Source organism: Lolium perenne, chromosome 7 (assembly GCF_019359855.2).
Source record: "Lolium perenne isolate Kyuss_39 chromosome 7, Kyuss_2.0, whole genome shotgun sequence".
Classification (NCBI taxonomy): domain Eukaryota; kingdom Viridiplantae; phylum Streptophyta; class Magnoliopsida; order Poales; family Poaceae; genus Lolium; species Lolium perenne.
Genome location: NC_067250.2, coordinates 115,446,794 through 115,451,841, shown reverse-complemented (window position 1 = coordinate 115,451,841; position 5,048 = coordinate 115,446,794). Strand labels below are relative to the sequence as shown.

At 50.3% G+C, this 5,048-nt stretch overlaps 1 long non-coding RNA gene across 1 annotated transcript; it reads right to left on the bottom strand.

Moving 5' to 3' along the window:
• Window positions 1-1,790: 1,790 nt before the first annotated feature.
• On the bottom strand, window positions 1,791-2,245 carry LOC127323922 (uncharacterized). The gene is made up of 3 exons (XR_011748509.1): window positions 2,171-2,245; window positions 1,978-2,092; window positions 1,791-1,892 (listed from the first exon to the last, which is right to left on the bottom strand). It is a non-coding gene; the product is annotated as an uncharacterized lncRNA (long non-coding RNA).
• Between the last annotated feature and the right edge of the window lie 2,803 nt (window positions 2,246-5,048).

Sequence of the window (5,048 nt, the reverse complement as noted above, 5' to 3'; positions counted from 1 at the left end):
TCACGTACCCAGAAGTGGCGGACAACCCGCTCTTGCATGTTGGCGCACTTGCCGCTAGGATCTTCCGCGTAGCTGTAGTGCTTCCAAGTCCAAGCCACATCGCGGCCACCACTAGGGAGATTGACAATCCCAGGGAAATGCTTCCTAATTAGGCCTCCAAGGATGTTCGAGTACTCACGTGTCGGGAGCCTCCTCGGGTCACCATACTTGAACATGCTGCACAACGAATTGCCAAAATCAGTATGCATGTGATAAAAATTTGTATAATGATAAAAATTTCAATAATGGAATGCCAAAATCAGCATGTACCTCTTTCCAGCGGGCACGAGAACAACATCGCGGAAGGCCCAAGTTTTTAACTTGGGGAGTTTCGTAATCCCGCGCTTATACGGCTTCTTGTCTCGTGGTTCCAGCCTCTCCTCGGCTGCAACGTACACCTCCTCCTCGGGCGGATACCAAGCTAGGTCTGGGTCTAGCTCCTGCGGCAAACCCCCCAACCCCTCATCCTCCTCGAGGTCCTCCCCACCGTCCTCCCCACCGGCCTCCCCACCGGCCTCCTCGTCCTGCCCACCGTGCTCCTCACTGTCCTCCTCGTCCTCCCCACTCCACTGCTCCTCGTCATCATCCTCGGCTGGGGGAGGACTAGGAGAAGGGGTACGAAGTCGCCGTGGCTGGGCATTCTTCCTCCGTGGTGGAGGGCTAGGAGGAGCGCTAGGAGGACGTGTCTGCGACGACGAACCACTCGAAAGTCCCACAAGCTCAGCCACGGCCTTGATCTTCTTTTTGAAACCTCCCTTTCTTTTTCTTGGCGGCATGTTTCAATCACCTGCAAACACAATGAAAAGAGTGGTTTATTAGTATGCAATGTAAACAGATGAATATTAATGAAATCAACAATAAATAGCACATAGTTCAGTACATAGATCATAGTTTATTACAAATAGCACATAGTTCAGTACATAGGATAGCCTCACAATTACAACTACATAGATCATAGTTTATTACAAATAACACATAGTTCAGTACATATATAGGATAGCCTCACAATTACAACTACATAGATCAGTAGCCTATGTCGACATCCGTAATCGGACCACATGTTTCATCATCATCAGGCTCAGCGAACCAATAATCATCGATGAAACCTGGAGGTGGTCCATTTGGATCTAGGTCAATGCCTGCTTTGAACGCCTCGAGCAAACTTAGGTCTTCTACGGCACACACATCCTCAGCTTCATATTCTTCATTGTCTTCCTCCATAACCGCATCTTCTTCTTGCTCATCGTCTACGACCATGTTATCAACAACGGCCGACAAGTCGATAGTGAAATGACCGGGGAGCCCTTCTTCTTGATAAAAATCAACAGTCCTTGTTGAGGGGTCTACGCGGCGGTAATCGTCCTTGTTTGGCGGGGGTGGCCTAATGCGTGAAGGAACCGTCATCACAACATCCCATCCATGTAGACGTTTGGTCGGGTTTCGGCACGCTTACGGGAGATAGAATACTTGGAAGGCTTGGGTGGCCAAAATGTACACGTCCTCTCCCTTATAAACAGAGCTTCTTTCAACTTCGACCAATCCAATTTCAGGATCCCGTCTCACGCGACGTGGGTCGAACCAATGGCATTTGAATACGACGGGATTTAGCCCTTTGTCAAACCCGTAATTCAGCTCGTATATACCCTCGACTCTTCCATAGTAATGGAGTCCATCATCACCTTGACATACCACCCCGCTATTTATTGTCTTCTTGTTTGGATGGCTTGTTGTGTATTGATGGAGTGCAGGAAGCGATACCCGTTCACGTCATAAGAATTGAACGAGTCGACGGAATGGTTGAAGCCCCTAGCAATTTTTCGTAGCAAGGGATTCATGTCTTTGTCAGTTCTTGCCTACAAGATTAGGACGACAAGTTTAGAACAAGAAATGTCGGCCGAAATGTCGACAGTGTACAAGAAAATTTGGATAGGATAGTACCAAACCACAGAACCAGCTACTGAAACCGTGACCGCCGCCCTTATCGAAAATATCCTTGGATTCTTCCGAGGTAGGATCCCTGTGGGTATACCTCCAATATTTAGCCGTGAATTGTCTATAACAATGAACGGAGGAAGAGTTAGCCACGAACATACGATGAATGTTTGCGAATAACTAAATGGTTAGCACTTACTTGATGTACGGCTTCACTTCCACCATGGTGTTCAAGACATATGAGTGGATCAACTCCCGCTCATGTAAATTCGTTGTGTACGACTTCGAGCCACTTGACTTACCGCCAAGCCCTATGAAGATGCTAAGCTTGGGTACATCTTCATTGTTGGCGGCACTGTAACGAAGGACCGGGTTGTGCTTTGTGGGAATGTTGGGATCATAGTGCTTAGTGGTGAAGTTTGCCACCTCCACGTTCAGGACTGCCTCGGCTATACCGGTGGCTACAATGTGCCAAAGTGTGCCAAACCTACCTTTACATGTGTATATGGCCTAAACAAAACTAAACCTAACAAAAAGTATGTTGGTGGAACCTCGCGCGGTGAAATCTAGGGGGGTAGACCCCCCGAGGCACGCAGACCGCCGTTTTCGGGGGGGAACGACCGCCGGAGCACCGGAATGCCACCAACACTTGCATGTGGACCTAGGATATGTGTGAAAGTGTGTTGGAAGGTGTGATTCACCAAATGGTGCAAGGCATTGCTCCCATGTGTGAGATTCCTCTCTTTCGGGCGACAGCACTTGGAAGATTCCTCGACTTGTAGGCTGAAGTGTCCCGCTGCGGGTATACCGGTGGCTACAATGTGCCAAAGTGTGCCAAACCTACCTTTACATGTGTATATGGCCTAAACAAAACTAAACCTATCAAAAAGTATGTTGGTGGAACCTCGCGCGGTGAAATCTAGGAGGGTAGACCCCCCGAGGCACGCAGACCGCCGTTTTCGGGGGGGAACGACCGCCGGAGCACCGGAATGCCACCAACACTTGCATGTGGACCTAGGATATGTGTGAAAGTGTGTTGGAAGGTGTGATTCACCAAATGGTGCAAGGCATTGCTCCCATGTGTGAGATTCCTCTCTTTCGGGCGATAGCACTTGGAAGATTCCTCGACTTGTAGGCTGAAGTGTCCCGCTGCGGGTATACCGGTGGCTACAATGTGCCAAAGTGTGCCAAACCTACCTTTACATGTGTATATGACCTAAACAAAACTAAACCTATCAAAAAGTATGTTGGTGGAACCTCGCGCGGTGAAATCTAGGGGGGTAGACCCCTCGAGGCACGCAGACCGCCGTTTTCGGGGGGGGGGGGAACGACCGCCGGAGCACCGGAAATGCCACCAACACTTGCATGTGGACCTAGGATATGTGTGAAACTGTGTTGGAAGGTGTGATTCACCAAATGGTGCAAGGCATTGCTCCCATGTGTGAGATTCCTCTCTTTCGGGCGACATCACTTGGAAGATTCCTCGACTTGTAGGCTGAAGTGTCCCGCTGCGGGTATACCGGTGGCTACAATGTGCCAAAGTATGCCAAACCTACCTTTACATGTGTATATGGCCTAAACAAAACTAAACCTATCAAAAAGTATGTTGGTGGAACCTCGCGCGGTGAAATCTAGGGGGGTAGACCCCCCGAGGCACGCACCGTTTCGGGGAACGACCGCCGGAGCACCGGAATGCCACCAACACTTGCATGTGGACCTAGGATATGTGTGAAAGTGTGTTGGAAGGTGTGATTCACCAAATGGTGCAAGGCATTGCTCCCATGTGTGAGATTCCTCTCTTTCGGGCGACAGCACTTGGAAGATTCCTCGACTTGTAGGCTGAAGTGTCCCGCTGCGGGTATACCGGTGGCTACAATGTGCCAAACCTACCTTTACATGTGTATATGGCCTAAACAAAACTAAACCTATCAAAAAGTATGTTGGTGGAACCTCGCGCGGTGAAATCTAGGGGGGTAGACCCCCCGAGGCACGCAGACCGCCGTTTTTCGGGGGGGAACGACCGCCGGAGCACCGGAATGCCACCAACACTTGCATGTGGACCTAGGATATGTGTGAAAGTGTGTTGGAAGGTGTGATTCACCAAATGGTGCAAGGCATTGCTCCCATGTGTGAGATTCCTCTCTTTCGGGCGACAGCACTTGGAAGATTCCTCGACTTGTAGGCTGAAGTGTCCCGCTGCGGGTATACCGGTGGCTACAATGTGCCAAAGTGTGCCAAACCTACCTTTACATGTGTATATGGCCTAACCAAAACTAAACCTATCAAAAAGTATGTTGGTGGAACCTCGCGCGGTGAAATCTAGGGGGGTAGACCCCCCGAGGCACGCAGACCGCCGTTTTCGGGGGGGAACGACCGCCGGAGCACCGGAATGCCACCAACACTTGCATGTGGACCTAGGATATGTGTGAAACTGTGTTGGAAGGTGTGATTCACCAAATGGTGCAAGGCATTGCTCCCATGTGTGAGATTCCTCTCTTTCGGGCGACAGCACTTGGAAGATTCCTCGACTTGTAGGCTGAAGTGTCCCGCTGCGGGTATACCGGTGGCTATAGTGTGCCAAATTGTGTCAAACCTAGCTTTCCATGTGTATATGGCCTAAACAAAACTAAACCTATCAAAAAGTATGTTGGTGGAACCTCGCGCGAAGAAATCTAGGGGGTAGCACCCCCGCGAGGCACGCAGACCGCCGTTATCGGGGGGGAATGACCGCCGGGGCACCGGAATGCCACCAAAACTTGCAAGTGGACCTAGGATATGTGTCAAAGTGTGTTGGAAGGTGTGATTCACCAAATGGTGCAAGGCATAGCTCCCATGTGTGACATTCCTCTCTTTCGGGCGATAACACTTGGCAGATTCCTCGACTTGTAGGCTGAAGTGTCCCGCTGCGGGTATACCGGTGGCTACAATGTGCCAAAGTGTGCCAAACCTGGCTTTCCATGTGTATATGGACTAACCAAAACCAAACCTACCAAAAAGTATGTTGGTGGAACCTCGCGCGGTGAAATCTAGGGGGTAGACCCCCCCGAGGCACGCAGACCGCCGTTTTCGGGAGAGAA